Below are 18,958 nucleotides of genomic sequence, written 5' to 3'. Positions count from 1 at the left end.
ATCAATTGCTGTCACTAAATTCTTCATACCAAAAATCTTTCCTGAGATCGCGTAAGATGGCCTCTACGAATCGATCAAGTTCCTCTGACTCCGAAGACAGCGTGACAGGAGCACACCAACCAATCAACTACCGTGATTATTGGAGAAAATGGGGGTGGGTTCGCGACATACTCACCCTATGGAGAAGGGAAGAAGGTACTCCATATCATGAACCAAATCTACCACCTAACTTTGGAGTACTCGACCCGCTCACCGGCGAACCTGTTCGCAACACCGTTTATACCCTTTTTGCCAGAATTTTTCGTCTTGAGACTACCATTAACGGAACTAGAGAAGATACGATCTCTACCTTACACTGATAACCAACCAGGGTTAGTAGAAGAGTTAAAGAACTCCGAGCTCGAGTGTTAACTTTAGAGAGCACGGTACACAATTTGCAAGCACCAGCCGTATCACCAACACCAGTAACATCACCAACCTTAGCACCAACAGCATTAGTACCACCAGCAACAACATCCGCATCACCAGCTTCAACATCTCATTCTGTACCTTGAGTATAATCATCGTTCTACGTATCGTTCTATCTATGTTATTTTCGTTCGACATGGCGATTATGTAATCTCTAATGTTTTAGAGATTATATATTCTTGTTCTAATGGTAAATCAAATGAGATTAATAGCACATTAACTCATTAAATCCATGATTATATCTTAAGAAAATATATGTATATATGTTTTCATAAAGATTGTAATTAAAAATTCTTTTGTACAAACTGTTAATGATGAAAATATTTTAACGGGTAGGTAATACCCAAGGAATATTTAGATTTCATATCAATAAGTTACATTGTACATTCTTCGAATCTGATTCAACTGTTATTTACTATCCTACTTACAACCATAGCTATACGTATCCGTTCACCACAGAATACCCATTTCATTCAATTTCATATTTGGATTTTGATCTATCAGAATCCATCAAGTGGCATAATGAAGAAAACATTGGACAAATAAAATCTGTTAGAAACAAACAATTTAACTATGAGAAGAATTTTGTTAAGAATCCACGCTAACAAAATCCTAGCTAACTGTTCCTAGCTAACTGTTAATTCTGTATTACATTTTATTTATCGCAATTTATTTATCGTAATTTAATTATCGCAATTTATTTTATCGTAATTTATATTCTTGTAACTTTATTTATCGTCATTTAATTTCTGTTATTTACTTTACGCATTTAATTTATCGTCATTTAATTTCTGGTATTTATTTTACGCACTTTAAATATCGGGACACGTATACAAAGTTTTGACATATCATATCGACGCATCTATATATATTATTTGGAATCACCATAGACACTCTATATGCAGTAACGATCGAGTTCTCTATACAGGGTTGAGGTTGATTCTATAATAATATATATACTTTGAGTTGTGATCGAGTCTGAGATGTATGTAGTGACCCGAACTTTTCCATGTTTATATATATTAATTGAGATTGATATTTACATGATTAAATGTTTCCAACATGTTAAGCAATCAAACTTGTTAAGACTTGATTAATTGAAATATGTTTCATATAGACAATTGACCACCCAAGTTGACCGGTGATTCACGAACGTTAAAACTTGTAAAAACTATACGATGACATATATATGGTTATATATATAGTTAACATGTTTTTATTATAAGTATGTATCTCATTAGGTATTTTAACAATGAGTTATATACATAAAAATGAGACTATTAATTTAAGAAACTCGAAAACGATATATATAACGATTATCGTTATAATAACGTCTTACTAGGTACATATGAATCATATTAAGATATTGATACACTTGGTTAATTATGTTAAATGATAAGTAAATATATTATTAAGTGTATTAACAATGAAATACATATGTAAAAATAAGACTACTAACTTAATGATTTCGAAACGAGACATATATGTAACGATTATCGTTGTAACGACATTTAACTGTATATACATCATACTGAGATATATTATATATAATAATATCATGATAATATAACAATTTAATATCTCATTTGTTATAATAAACAATGGGTTAACAACATTCAACAAGATCGTTAACCTAAAGGTTTCAAAACAACATTTACATGTAACGACTAACGATGACTTAACGACTCAGTTAAAATGTATATACATGTAGTGTTTTAATATGTATTCATACACTTTTGAAAGACTTCAAGACACTTATCAAAATACTTCTACTTAACAAAAATGCTTACAATTACATCCTCGTTCAGTTTCATCAACAATTCTACTCGTATGCACCCGTATTCGTACTCGTACAATACACAGCTTTTAGATGTATGTACTATTGGTATATACACTCCAATGATCAGCTCTTAGCAGCCCATGTGAGTCACCTAACACATGTGGGAACCATCATTTGGCAACTAGCATGAAATATCTCATAAAATTACAAAAATATGAGTAATCATTCATGACTTATTTACATGAAAACAAAATTACATATCCTTTATATCTAATCCATACACCAACGACCAAAAACACCTACAAACACTTTCATTCTTCAATTTTCTTCATCTAATTGATCTCTCTCAAGTTCTATCTTCAAGTTCTAAGTGTTCTTCATAAATTCCAAAAGTTCTAGTTACATAAAATCAAGAATACTTTCAAGTTTGCTAGCTCACTTCCAATCTTGTAAGGTGATCATCCAACCTCAAGAAATCTTTGTTTCTTACAGTAGGTTATCATTCTAATACAAGGTAATAATCATATTCAAACTTTGGTTCAATTTCTATAACTATAACAATCTTATTTCAAGTGATGATCTTACTTGAACTTGTTTTCGTGTCATGATTCTGCTTCAAGAACTTCGAGCCATCCAAGGATCCATTGAAGCTAGATCCATTTTTCTCTTTTCCAGTAGGTTTATCCAAGGAACTTAAGGTAGTAATGATGTTCATAACATCATTCGATTCATACATATAAAGCTATCTTATTCGAAGGTTTAAACTTGTAATCACTAGAACATAGTTTAGTTAATTCTAAACTTGTTCGCAAACAAAAGTTAATCCTTCTAACTTGACTTTTAAAATTAACTAAACACATGTTCTATATCTATATAATATGCTAACTTAATGATTTAAAACCTGGAAACACGAAAAACACCGTAAAACCGGATTTACGCCGTCGTAGTAACACCGCGGGCTGTTTTGGGTTAGTTAATTAAAAACTATGATAAACTTTGATTTAAAAGTTGTTATTCTGAGAAAATGATTGTTATTATGAACATGAAACTATATCCAAAAATTATGGTTAAACTCAAAGTGGAAGTATGTTTTCTAAAATGGTCATCTAGACGTCGTTCTTTCGACTGAAATGACTACCTTTACAAAAACGACTTGTAACTTATTTTTACGACTATAAACCTATACTTTTTCTGTTTAGATTCATAAAATAGAATTCAATATGAAACCATAGCAATTTGATTCACTCAAAACGGATTTAAAATGAAGAAGTTATGGGTAAAACAAGATTGGATAATTTTTCTCATTTTAGCTACGTGAAAATTGGTAACAAATCTATTCCAACCATAACTTAATCAACTTGTATTGTATATTATGTAATCTTGAGATACCATAGACACGTATACAATGTTTCGACCTATCATGTCGACACATCTATATATATTTCGGAACAACCATAGACACTCTATATGTGAATGTTGGAGTTAGCTATACAGGGTTGAGGTTGATTCCAAAATATATATAGTTTGAGTTGTGATCAATACTGAGATACGTATACACTGGGTCGTGGATTGATTCAAGATAATATTTATCAATTTATTTCTGTACATCTAACTGTGGACAACTAGTTGTAGGTTACTAACAAGGACAGCTGACTTAATAAACTTAAAACATCAAAATATATTAAAAGTGTTGTAAATATATTTTGAACATACTTTGATATATATGTATATATTGTTATAGGTTCGTGAATCAACCAGTGGCCAAGTCTTACTTCCCGACGAAGTAAAAATCTGTGAAACTGAGTTATAGTCCCACTTTTAAAATCTAATATTTTTGGGATGAGAATACATGCAGGTTTTATAAATGATTTACAAAATAGACACAAGTACGTGAAACTACATTCTATGGTTGAATTATCGAAATCGAATATGCCCCTTTTTATTAAGTCTGGTAATCTAAGAATTAGGGAACAGACACCCTAATTGACGCGAATCCTAAAGATAGATCTATTGGGTCTAACAAACCCCATCCAAAGTACCGGATGCTTTAGTACTTCGAAATTTATATCATATCCGAAGGGTGTCCCGGAATGATGGGGATATTCTTATATATGCATATTGTTAATGTCCGTTACCAGGTGTTCACCATATGAATGATTTTTATCTCTATGTATGGGATGTGTATTGAAATATGAAATCTTGTGGTCTATTATTATGATTTGATATATATATATATAGGTTAAACCTATAACTCACCAACATTTTTGTTGACGTTTTAAGCATGTTTATTCTCAGGTGATTATTAAGAGCCTCCGCTGTCGCATACTTAAATAAGGACGAGATTTGGAGTCCATGCTTGTATGATATTGTGTAAAAACTGCATTCAAGAAACTTATTTTGTTGTAACATATTTGTATTGTAAACCATTATGTAATGGTCGCGTGTAAACAGGATATTTTAGATTATCATTATTTGATAATCTACGTAAAGCTTTTTAAAACCTTTATCCATGAAATAAAGGTTATGGTTTGTTTTAAAAATGAATGCAGTCTTTGAAAAATGTCTCATATAGAGGTCAAAACCTCGCAACGAAATCAATTAATATGGAACGTTTTTAATCAATAAGAACGGGACATTTCAGTTGGTATCAGAGCGTTGGTCTTAGAGAACCAGAATTTTGCATTAGTGTGTCTTATCGAGTTTGTTAGGATGCATTAGTGAGTCTGGACTTCGACCGTGTTTACTTGAAAAATGATTGCTTAACAAATTTTGTTGGAAATTATATATTTTTAACATGTGAATATTATGTGATATATTAATCTCTTAACGCGTTTGATATTATGTGATAGATGTCTACCTCTAGAACAAGTCCCATTGACTCACCTAATAATAATGAAGAGTCAAATGTAAATTGGAATGATTCGTGGACTGATTCACAAGTTCCCGAAGAGGAACCGGAAGAAGAGTAGGAACCGGAAGAAGAATCGGAACCGGAAGAAGAATCGGAACCGGATGAAGAAATAGAACCGGTGGGGGAAATAATAAAACGGTTAAGTAAAAGAAAATCCTCAACCAATCGACCAAGGTTAATTATGGTCAATGGTGTTTCCGCCAAGGAAGCAAAATATTGGGAGGATTACCAATTCTCCGATGAATCGGATTCCGACGAGAATTCCGATGATGTTATAGAAATTACCCCAACTGAATTTAAAAAGGCAAAAGAAAATAATAAGGGAAAGGGCATAAAAATAGAGAAATCTAATTCCAACCCCGATGAACTTTATATGTATCGTCAACCCCCGAAGTCCTTAAGTTGTAACAATGACCCGGGAACCTCTAAACCACCAGGTTTTTCTAAACCAATGTGGATCACGACGGCTCGTATTAGGGGAACATCATATATCCCTAGAAACTTGGCAAAACGAACCAAAACCGAAGAAGAAGAAACAAGCGAGTCGGAATAAGATAGTTGTATTCGTGTGGTGTAATATATGTAATATAGTGTTCGTATGCTTTATGATATATGTAAAAATTGCTTGTATTAATAAGTATTTTTTTTATGAATCTAACTCTTGTCTATTTTACAGTTTAAAAACACAAAATGAATAGACAACCCAATATTTTAAGAGACCTACCCGGAGACATGATTGATGAAATCTTGTCTAGAGTCGGCCAGAATTCCTCGGCACAACTATTTAAGGCGAGATCAGTTTGTAAGATATTCGAAGAACGTTCCAAGAATGTCTTGGTTTATAAGAGACTTTCGTTTGAAAGATGGGGGATATCACATTGGGAAACCCATAAGTTACGATGTGTTTACTTTGACGCATATATTGCGGGGAACCCAAATGCTATTTTACGCAACGGGTTAAGAAATTATTTTGACTCAATATATCCGAATATTGGACTTCGTGATTTAGAAAAAGCGGCTAACATGCAACATAAAGAAGCATGTTATGCTTACGGATTAGTAATGTTCGCTTCTCACCAAAGTGAGAACAAGAACATCGGGCTACAACTATTAAACAAAACGTTTCCACAAGTGACGGAGTCGGTAATTGGGGTAAGAAATGAGGTTTTTAGATTATTACGGGACTGTTGGACATTACGTAACCCTCGTCCCTTTGACGACACTACAACACGCTGTCTTATCAACGGCCATAACGGTTATGTTGCACAAGACCAAGGATGGGAAGTAGTCCTAGTAAAACCAGAATGCATGACTTGTTTCTGGACGTATGAATTACGTGTCTTTATTGCCTTTGCTGAACGACTTGTGTACTAGCTAGAATTATCTTCACAACTATCTTGTATCAAAGTTATTGTGTGCTATATTTCATGCTTTATGTAAAATAAACGGTATTGTAAGTTTGCAAAATATTGAATAAAAGTTTGAACGCGAAATATTATTATAATCAGTTTTTCATATAGAATTGTAGTAGTTGAATTGTATATTAGCTACTAAGTATGAACTTAACGGGTAGGTACTACCCGAATTTAAACTTATAAAACGCTAATATGAAGAAAAAGCTTTTATAAATGAGTTCATATTATGCTACGAAATACTATTAACTACTCTTAATATTCTGTATGATTAACTTGTTCCATTTAACTATTTTGAAGGAAATGGCACCGACTACTCGACACACCGTGAATATGAATGAAGAGGAATTCCGTACTTTTCTAGCTTCAAACATAGCCGCAGTACAGGCTGCGCTACATACCAACAATAACCTTGGATCTAGCAGTATAGGAAATCGTGTAGGATGCACCTACAAAGAATTCACTGCCTGCAAACCTTTGGAATTTGATGGAACCGAAGGACCGATCGGATTGAAACGGTGGACCGAGAAGGTCGAATCGGTGTTTGCCATAAGTAAGTGTACTGAAGAGGACAAAGTAAAGTACGCTACGCATACCTTCACAGGTTCTGCGTTAACATGGTGGAATACCTATCTAGAGCAAGTGGGACAAGACGATGCGTACGCACTACCGTGGTCAGCATTCAAGCACTTGATGAACGAGAAGTACCGTCCCAGAACCGAGGTCAATAAGCTCAAGACAGAACTTAGAGGGTTACGAACCCAAGGATTTGATATTACCACGTACGAAAGACGATTCACAGAATTGTGCCTATTGTGTCCGGGAGCATTCGAAGATGAGGAAGAGAAGATCGACGCGTTTGTGAAAGGATTACCGGAAAGAATCCAAGAAGATATAAGTTCACACGAGCCCGCCTCCATACAACAGGCATGTAGAATGGCTCACAAACTCGTGAACCAAATTGAAGAAAGAATTAAAGAACAGACTGCTGAAGAGGCCAATGTGAAGCAAGTCAAAAGAAAGTGGGAGGAAAACGGTGATAAGAATCACCAATACAACAACAACAGCAATTACAACAATAATCGCAACAATTATCCCAACAATCGCAACATCAATCGCAACTACAACAAACGGCCCAACAACAACAACAACAACAACAGCAACTACAACAATCATCCCAACAACAACAATAACCGCAACAACAACAACAATCAGAAGCAGCTATGCCAAAGGTGTGAAAAGAATCACTCGGGGTTCTGCACCAAATTTTGCAACAAGTGTAAAAGAAATGGTCATAGCGCGGCGAAGTGTGAGGTCTACGGACCAGGGGTTAATAGAACGAAAGGAACAAATGGTGTCGGAACGAGTAATGGCGGAGCAAGTAGTGTCGGAGCAAGTTATGCCAATGTAGTTTGTTATAAATGTGGAAAACCGGGCCACATTATTAGAAATTGCCCGAACCAGGAGAACACGAATGGACAAGGCCGTGGAAGAGTTTTCAATATTAATGCGGCAGAGGCACAGGAAGACCCGGAGCTTGTTACGGGTACGTTTCTTATTGACAATAAATCTGCTTACGTTTTATTTGATTCGGGTGCGGATAGAAGCTATATGAGTAGAGATTTTTGTGCTAAATTAAGTTGTCCATTGACGCCTTTGGATAGTAAATTTTTACTCGAATTAGCAAATGGTAAATTAATTTCAGCAGATAATATATGTCGGAATCGAGAAATTAAACTGGTTAGCGAAACATTTAAGATTGATTTGATACCAGTAGAGTTAGGGAGTTTTGATGTGATAATCGGTATGGACTGGTTGAAAGAAGTGAAAGCGGAGATCGTTTGTTACAAAAATGCAATTCGCATTATACGAGAAAAAGGAAAACCCTTAATGGTGTACGGAGAAAAGGGCAACACGAAGCTACATCTTATTAGTAATTTGAAAGCACAAAAACTAATAAGAAAAGGTTGCTATGCTGTTCTAGCACACGTCGAGAAAGTACAAACTGAAGAAAAGAGCATCAATGATGTTCCCGTCGCAAAAGAATTTCCTGATGTATTTCCGAAAGAATTACCGGGATTACCCCCACATCGATCCGTTGAATTTCAAATAGATCTTGTACCAGGAGCTGCACCAATAGCTCGTGCTCCTTACAGACTCGCACCCAGCGAGATGAAAGAACTACAAAGCCAATTACAAGAACTTTTAGAGCGTGGTTTCATTCGACCAAGCACATCACCGTGGGGAGCTCCTGTTTTGTTTGTCAAGAAGAAAGATGGTACATTCAGGTTGTGTATCGACTACCGAGAGTTGAACAAACTTACCATCAAGAACCGCTACCCACTACCGAGAATCGATGACTTATTTGATCAACTACAAGGCTCGTCTGTTTATTCAAAGATTGACTTACGTTCCGGGTATCATCAAATGCGGGTGAAAGAAGATGATATTCCAAAGACTGCTTTCAGAACACGTTACGGTCATTACGAGTTTATGGTCATGCCGTTTGGTTTAACTAATGCACCAGCTGTGTTCATGGACCTTATGAACCGAGTGTGTGGACCATACCTTGACAAGTTTGTCATTGTTTTCATTGATGACATACTTATTTACTCAAAGAATGACCAAGAACACGGTGAACATTTGAGAAAGGTGTTAGAAGTATTGAGGAAGGAAGAATTGTACGCTAAGTTTTCAAAGTGTGCATTTTGGTTGGAAGAAGTTCAATTCCTCGGACACATAGTGAACAAAGAAGGTATTAAGGTGGATCCGGCAAAGATAGAAACTGTTGAAAAGTGGGAAACCCCGAAAACTCCGAAACACATACGCCAGTTTTTAGGACTAGCTGGTTACTACAGAAGGTTCATCCAAGACTTCTCCAGAATAGCAAAACCCTTGACTGCATTAACGCATAAAGGGAAGAAATTTGAATGGAATGATGAACAAGAGAAAGCGTTTCAGTTATTGAAGAAAAAGCTAACTACGGCACCTATATTGTCATTGCCTGAAGGGAATGATGATTTTGTGATTTATTGTGATGCATCAAAGCAAGGTCTCGGTTGTGTATTAATGCAACGAACGAAGGTGATTGCTTATGCGTCTAGACAATTGAAGATTCACGAACAAAATTATACGACGCATGATTTGGAATTAGGCGCGGTTGTTTTTGCATTAAAGACTTGGAGGCACTACTTATATGGGGTCAAAAGTATTATATATACCGACCACAAAAGTCTTCAACACATATTTAATCAGAAACAACTGAATATGAGGCAGCGTAGGTGGATTGAATTATTGAATGATTACGACTTTGAGATTCGTTACCACCCGGGGAAGGCAAATGTGGTAGCCGATGCCTTGAGCAGGAAGGACAGAGAACCCATTCGAGTAAAATCTATGAATATAATGATTCATAATAACCTTACTACTCAAATAAAGGAGGCGCAACAAGGAGTTTTAAAAGAGGGAAATTTAAAGGATGAAATACCCAAAGGATCGGAGAAGCATCTTAATATTCGGGAAGACGGAACCCGGTATAGGGCTGAAAGGATTTGGGTACCAAAATTTGGAGATATGAGAGAAATGGTACTTAGAGAAGCTCATAAAACCAGATACTCAATACATCCTGGAACGGGGAAGATGTACAAGGATCTCAAGAAACATTTTTGGTGGCCGGGTATGAAAGCCGATGTTGCTAAATACGTAGGAGAATGTTTGACGTGTTCTAAGGTCAAAGCTGAGCATCAGAAACCATCAGGTCTACTTCAACAACCCGAAATCCCGGAATGGAAATGGGAAAACATTACCATGGATTTCATCACTAAATTGCCAAGGACTGCAAGTGGTTTTGATACTATTTGGGTAATAGTTGATCGTCTCACCAAATCAGCACACTTCCTGCCAATAAGAGAAGATGACAAGATGGAGAAGTTAGCACGACTGTATTTGAAGGAAGTCGTCTCCAGACATGGAATACCAATCTCTATTATCTCTGATAGGGATGGCAGATTTATTTCAAGATTCTGGCAGACATTACAGCAAGCATTAGGAACTCGTCTAGACATGAGTACTGCCTATCATCCACAAACTGATGGGCAGAGCGAAAGGACGATACAAACGCTTGAAGACATGCTACGAGCATGTGTTATTGATTTCAGAAACAGTTGGGATCGACATCTACCGTTAGCAGAATTTTCCTACAACAACAGCTACCATTCAAGCATTGAGATGGCGCCATTTGAAGCACTTTATGGTAGAAATTGCAGGTCTCCGATTTGTTGGAGTGAAGTGGGGGATAGACAGATTACGGGTCCGGAGATTATACAAGAAACTACCGAGAAGATCATCCAAATTCAACAACGGTTGAAAACCGCCCAAAGTCGACAAAAGAGCTACGCTGACATTAAAAGAAAAGATATAGAATTTGAAATTGGAGAGATGGTCATGCTTAAAGTTGCACCTTGGAAAGGCGTTGTTCGATTTGGTAAACGAGGGAAATTAAATCCAAGGTATACTGGACCATTCAAGATTATTGATCGTGTCGGACCAGTAGCTTACAGACTTGAGTTACCTCAACAACTCGCGGCTGTACATAACACTTTTCACGTCTCGAATTTGAAGAAATGTTTTGCTAAAGAAGATCTCACTATTCCGTTAGATGAAATCCAAATCAACGAAAAACTTCAATTCATCGAAGAACCCGTCGAAATAATGGATCGTGAGGTTAAAAGACTTAAGCAAAACAAGATACCAATTGTTAAGGTTCGATGGAATGCTCGTAGAGGACCCGAGTTCACCTGGGAGCGTGAAGATCAGATGAAGAAGAAATACCCGCATCTATTTCCAGAAGATTCGTCAACACCTTCAACAGCTTAAAATTTCGGGACGAAATTTATTTAACGGGTAGGTACTGTAGTGACCCGAACTTTTCCATGTTTATATATATTAATTGAGATTGATATTTACATGATTAAATGTTTCCAACATGTTAAGCAATCAAACTTGTTAAGACTTGATTAATTGAAATATGTTTCATATAGACAATTGACCACCCAAGTTGACCGGTGATTCACGAACGTTAAAACTTGTAAAAACTATACGATGACATATATATGGTTATATATATAGTTAACATGTTTTTATTATAAGTATGTATCTCATTAGGTATTTTAACAATGAGTTATATACATAAAAATGAGACTATTAATTTAAGAAACTCGAAAACGATATATATAACGATTATCGTTATAACAACGTCTTACTAGGTACATATGAATCATATTAAGATATTGATACACTTGGTTAATTATGTTAAATGATAAGTAAATATATTATTAAGTGTATTAACAATGAAATACATATGTAAAAATAAGACTACTAACTTAATGATTTCGAAACGAGACATATATGTAACGATTATCGTTGTAACGACATTTAACTGTATATACATCATACTGAGATATATTATATATAATAATATCATGATAATATAACAATTTAATATCTCATTTGTTATAATAAACAATGGGTTAACAACATTCAACAAGATCGTTAACCTAAAGGTTTCAAAACAACATTTACATGTAACGACTAACGATGACTTAACGACTCAGTTAAAATGTATATACATGTAGTGTTTTAATATGTATTCATACACTTTTGAAAGACTTCAAGACACTTATCAAAATACTTCTACTTAACAAAAATGCTTACAATTACATCCTCGTTCAGTTTCATCAACAATTCTACTCGTATGCACCCGTATTCGTACTCGTACAATACACAGCTTTTAGATGTATGTACTATTGGTATATACACTCCAATGATCAGCTCTTAGCAGCCCATGTGAGTCACCTAACACATGTGGGAACCATCATTTGGCAACTAGCATGAAATATCTCATAAAATTACAAAAATATGAGTAATCATTCATGACTTATTTACATGAAAACAAAATTACATATCCTTTATATCTAATCCATACACCAACGACCAAAAACACCTACAAACACTTTCATTCTTCAATTTTCTTCATCTAATTGATCTCTCTCAAGTTCTATCTTCAAGTTCTAAGTGTTCTTCATAAATTCCAAAAGTTCTAGTTACATAAAATCAAGAATACTTTCAAGTTTGCTAGCTCACTTCCAATCTTGTAAGGTGATCATCCAACCTCAAGAAATCTTTGTTTCTTACAGTAGGTTATCATTCTAATACAAGGTAATAATCATATTCAAACTTTGGTTCAATTTCTATAACTATAACAATCTTATTTCAAGTGATGATCTTACTTGAACTTGTTTTCGTGTCATGATTCTGCTTCAAGAACTTCGAGCCATCCAAGGATCCATTGAAGCTAGATCCATTTTTCTCTTTTCCAGTAGGTTTATCCAAGGAACTTAAGGTAGTAATGATGTTCATAACATCATTCGATTCATACATATAAAGCTATCTTATTCGAAGGTTTAAACTTGTAATCACTAGAACATAGTTTAGTTAATTCTAAACTTGTTCGCAAACAAAAGTTAATCCTTCTAACTTGACTTTTAAAATTAACTAAACACATGTTCTATATCTATATAATATGCTAACTTAATGATTTAAAACCTGGAAACACGAAAAACACCGTAAAACCGGATTTACGCCGTCGTAGTAACACCGCGGGCTGTTTTGGGTTAGTTAATTAAAAACTATGATAAACTTTGATTTAAAAGTTGTTATTCTGAGAAAATGATTGTTATTATGAACATGAAACTATATCCAAAAATTATGGTTAAACTCAAAGTGGAAGTATGTTTTCTAAAATGGTCATCTAGACGTCGTTCTTTCGACTGAAATGACTACCTTTACAAAAACGACTTGTAACTTATTTTTACGACTATAAACCTATACTTTTTCTGTTTAGATTCATAAAATAGAATTCAATATGAAACCATAGCAATTTGATTCACTCAAAACGGATTTAAAATGAAGAAGTTATGGGTAAAACAAGATTGGATAATTTTTCTCATTTTAGCTACGTGAAAATTGGTAACAAATCTATTCCAACCATAACTTAATCAACTTGTATTGTATATTATGTAATCTTGAGATACCATAGACACGTATACAATGTTTCGACCTATCATGTCGACACATCTATATATATTTCGGAACAACCATAGACACTCTATATGTGAATGTTGGAGTTAGCTATACAGGGTTGAGGTTGATTCCAAAATATATATAGTTTGAGTTGTGATCAATACTGAGATACGTATACACTGGGTCGTGGATTGATTCAAGATAATATTTATCAATTTATTTCTGTACATCTAACTGTGGACAACTAGTTGTAGGTTACTAACAAGGACAGCTGACTTAATAAACTTAAAACATCAAAATATATTAAAAGTGTTGTAAATATATTTTGAACATACTTTGATATATATGTATATATTGTTATAGGTTCGTGAATCAACCAGTGGCCAAGTCTTACTTCCCGACGAAGTAAAAATCTGTGAAAGTGAGTTATAGTCCCACTTTTAAAATCAAATATTTTTGGGATGAGAATACATGCAGGTTTTATAAATGATTTACAAAATAGACACAAGTACGTGAAACTACATTCTATGGTTGAATTATCGAAATCGAATATGCCCCTTTTTATTAAGTCTGGTAATCTAAGAATTAGGGAACAGACACCCTAATTGACGCGAATCCTAAAGATAGATCTATTGGGTCTAACAAACCCCATCCAAAGTACCGGATGCTTTAGTACTTCGAAATTTATATCATATCCGAAGGGTGTCCCGGAATGATGGGGATATTCTTATATATGCATATTGTTAATGTCGGTTACCAGGTGTTCACCATATGAATGATTTTTATCTCTATGTATGGGATGTGTATTGAAATATGAAATCTTGTGGTCTATTATTATGATTTGATATATATATATATAGGTTAAACCTATAACTCACCAACATTTTTGTTGACGTTTTAAGCATGTTTATTCTCAGGTGATTATTAAGAGCCTCCGCTGTCGCATACTTAAATAAGGACGAGATTTGGAGTCCATGCTTGTATGATATTGTGTAAAAACTGCATTCAAGAAACTTATTTTGTTGTAACATATTTGTATTGTAAACCATTATGTAATGGTCGCGTGTAAACAGGATATTTTAGATTATCATTATTTGATAATCTACGTAAAGCTTTTTAAAACCTTTATCCATGAAATAAAGGTTATGGTTTGTTTTAAAAATGAATGCAGTCTTTGAAAAATGTCTCATATAGAGGTCAAAACCTCGCAACGAAATCAATTAATATGGAACGTTTTTAATCAATAAGAACGGGACATTTCAATGTATACGGGTCACGACACGTATTAATTACTTCGAATATTATATACTAAACTGTATATAAATTATTGAACTGTTAACTGTGGACGAATAACATTGAACAATTAAAATGAATTAAAATACTAATTATAACATATGAAACTAAATAATTCTTCAAGTTGCCACTTGATTTCATCTTAAACCTCATTTGTATCTTGACAATTCCAGTCTGTGTTCAAACCTTTCATGATTCTTGAAAACACCTCAATCGATAGGATGAATCAACCGTACTTCATCTACGGAAGAAAAGGTTTATGCATATAGTTATGCACCTGAGAAACTCTCGGCAACTGAGCAAAAGTTTAACACGTAGCCGCGTCAGATCCTTTGGCATTTATTAGCAAAAATAATTTTTGCGATCCCTTTTCAAGGTAGCCAATTTTGTCACAGCTCCAGCAAGTCAACTTCGACTTTTCATTCGAAGTAGCCTTACTATACTCCTGATATATACGATTACCCTTTTGATACCGAAATTTTTTTTTTATATTCCACCATATTACCAGCAGACATACCAGCAACCTCGTTACTTCTTGGTTTAAATCTCCCTGACGAATCATTATATTTATTCATTGAAACCCTATCATATTCTCATCCGCATTTTGTAACGAGAACTGCCATACCAATTACCGGGAATCAGCAATCAGTACTTTGAAAACTCACAGCATATCTACATCAACAGTTATATGTATGACATTTATCTCTTATAATTATGATCTCTCATTCTGAAATTATGAAAAGCACTCAGTCACAAATCAATAATCTGAATGTTGAAAAAGTTGAATGAAGCAGCAGAAATTGTAGATAACCGTAAACGACCATAATCATCGAAAGTTTGATGATAAAGAATAGTATGTTGGAAAAGCTCAGAAAAGTTAGAACTGAAAAACAGATTGAGCTAACCATGAAGGAGATCAATGATAAATACAAGGGCCAAACCCTATATTCAAAGAATCCAGGTAATTCTGGATCCGATGAAATCTTTAGAGAATATCTTGCTCCGAAGTCAGGTTAAAATCTTGCGGAAAATCTTTCTCCATCAACCATCGAACTTAGAAATTCCAATATATCATCGTATCTTTCATTATAAATATCCTCCATATTTCTGAAGATATTTCCATAAGTATTCTTATCTGAAATCATTAATCTCTTCATGATATCAGTGTTACATCATATAGAAACGGTTAGTTTCTATATTCTATAAACTTTCGAACTTAAAATATGATTGTTATTGAAATAATGTTGGGAACTGATGCATGAGTTAGTATAATATAATGACACTTGATCAACGTGATTATATTACAGTAAGTCATGCTGAGTTCTAATGGGACATGATGGTTCACAGTAGATCATACCATCATCTTGTGTCATGTTACATAACTTTTTCATTCTAATTAACTTCAGAACATATCAAGAAAGTATATTCTTGATAGCTCTATTCTCAATGATTCTGGTAATTTGACGAATCAAATCGTGCTATTACGTTCTTTCTTGATTATAACATCAAATTCATTCGAAACTCCATACTTACAAATTCCAGACCATTACTCGTTTTACTAGAGATCGAGAGGAGATTAAAAGGACGAAGAGCTCCGAAACATAAAGGAAGATATTAAACTCGACAACAACACTGAAATTACAATAATAAAAAAAAAATAAAAATTAAAACATCACGACAATTAAAAATTAAAAGATTACAATCAAACTACTCGTCGTCGTCAATTGTCATCTGCAAAGTAGCGTTCACCAGTCATTTCACCATCCGTGAGGTACTCTGGAGACATCGGTATTTTTCTTGATGCCTCAACTGCTGCTTCAACTGATTCATCGAGGTAACGATAACCCAATGTCTCTTCATCTTCAAGAACCGCATACAAAGAAATGCGTTTACCGCGATCTTCAAAGGTATCTTTTATAAAGTACCATTGATCATCGGTACACAGAAAACTTGCCCTACAATCCGCATCATAATCGTCTCTATAAAAGAACACAGACGTGAATTCACACGGAACTTTTTCCTTCAGAAGGGATAGCAAATCTTGTAAACCAACATCACGAATGTCGATATCTTCAAACGAAATACTGTCGCCCCACTCATATTCCTTCATTTGATTACGGAAATCACCTCCGTAATGAACATCGAATGAAATAATCATTGGGGGAAGTGTTAACATTTTGCAGTTTGGGAGTGTTTGATCTTGATCTTGAGAAAGATGGAAATATAAAAGAAATATATGTTTGAGTGTATAAAATGAAGTATATTGTTGGTGTTTATATAGTGTAAAAATGACCGTTGGGATAGCCGTTGGAATTTTTTTTATTATTTTACTAACGGCTAAAAATTTGGGCAAGTTTTTTTGGGCGAAGGTGGACGATGCCCGTTGGGACCTCTCTCATGATAGTTTCATTCGTGCTCTTCGAATAATCGAATTATTTTATCTTCATTATTCAATAATGATAAAACTCTATTTATCAGCTCATATTAGTCAGGAAAACAAATTTATTGTTAGCTATGACGACCTCACTCAAATTTCGGGACAAAATTTCTTTAACGGGTAGGTACTGTGATGACCCGGGAATTTCCGACCAAATTTAAACTTGAATCCTACTTGATTTCGATACGATAAGCAAGGTCTGTAATATTAAGTCTTGAAAATTTTGAACTGTTTTATGAAATCAAGTGACCTTGACTATTGCCTACGATTCACGAACCTTTGAATTGTAAAAACAAATGTATATATATAAATAATTATATATGTAAATAACTACATATCAATAAAGAGATATATTAATGAACTATTTTGTGATTAAGATAATTTAAAACAACTAGAACTTGTTATTATAAATATATAGAGTTTTTTGAAAATAAATGAATTCGAATAGAATTGTTAACGTTAACAAAATATTTAAGGTATAATGTTATATCCTGAGATTATTGGTTTCAATATATATTTATTATAATTATAGACAAAATTAAGAGATAATATCAAATGATAGATTTATTAGTATTTAAACCTATTAAAATTTTCATTATTATTAATATTAATATTATCATATTATTATTTATCTTTATCAATAATAATAATATTATTATTAATAATATTATTATTAAATGGTAATTATTAATAGTATTAATATATACTTGTCTTAATAAATTTAAGAATCAGATATCTATATATAGATATATATACATATGGTTACCTTTAGAGATATATATATATATATATATATATATATATATATATATATATATATATATATATATATATACATTCATATATAAATACGATTATATGTTTAACCATAGCTAAATGAGTATTTATGCTTAAAGGGTCAAATATTAGTATTAAAATTAGTATCATTATTAAGGTTAACAAATTAGTACTATTATTATTATTATTAGTATTATTATAAATAGTAACATAGGTATTATTATAAATATTATCATTACTAGTACTAATATGATTATCATTAATTGTGTTGATATTATTAAAGATTTTTTTTACATTTCCATCATTTTTACAAAAATTATTATTTTACTATCGTTAAAACTACCATTATTATAATTATCAAAATTATCTATATTATCATTATTAAAATAATTATGATTACTAAAATTAAAAGTTTTAACAACATTGTTAAGATTATAGGTATAAAAATAAAGATTTTTATATACAAAAATATATTTAAATTACATAACTTAATTATATTAATGTATCTACGTATATAAAGTGAAAATATAAATAAATAATGAAACTTATAAATTATTAATATAACAAATACATCATTAATAATAAATAATATTATTGGATTACGAGTATATGTTTTAATAGATATACAAATGATATAGGTTCGTGAATCCGAAGCCAACCCTGCATTGTTCAGAATCGCCGTATGAATATTTTTACTACAAAATATTGGATTGTGAGTTTCATTTACCTTTTTACCCTTTATATTTTTGGGCTGAGAATACATGCGCAACTTTTATAACTGTTTTACGAAATAGACACAA

Source organism: Rutidosis leptorrhynchoides, chromosome 4 (assembly GCF_046630445.1).
Source record: "Rutidosis leptorrhynchoides isolate AG116_Rl617_1_P2 chromosome 4, CSIRO_AGI_Rlap_v1, whole genome shotgun sequence".
Lineage (NCBI taxonomy): Eukaryota > Viridiplantae > Streptophyta > Magnoliopsida > Asterales > Asteraceae > Rutidosis > Rutidosis leptorrhynchoides.
The sequence above is the reverse complement of the archived record's forward strand: the minus strand, read 5'-3'. Positions refer to the sequence as shown.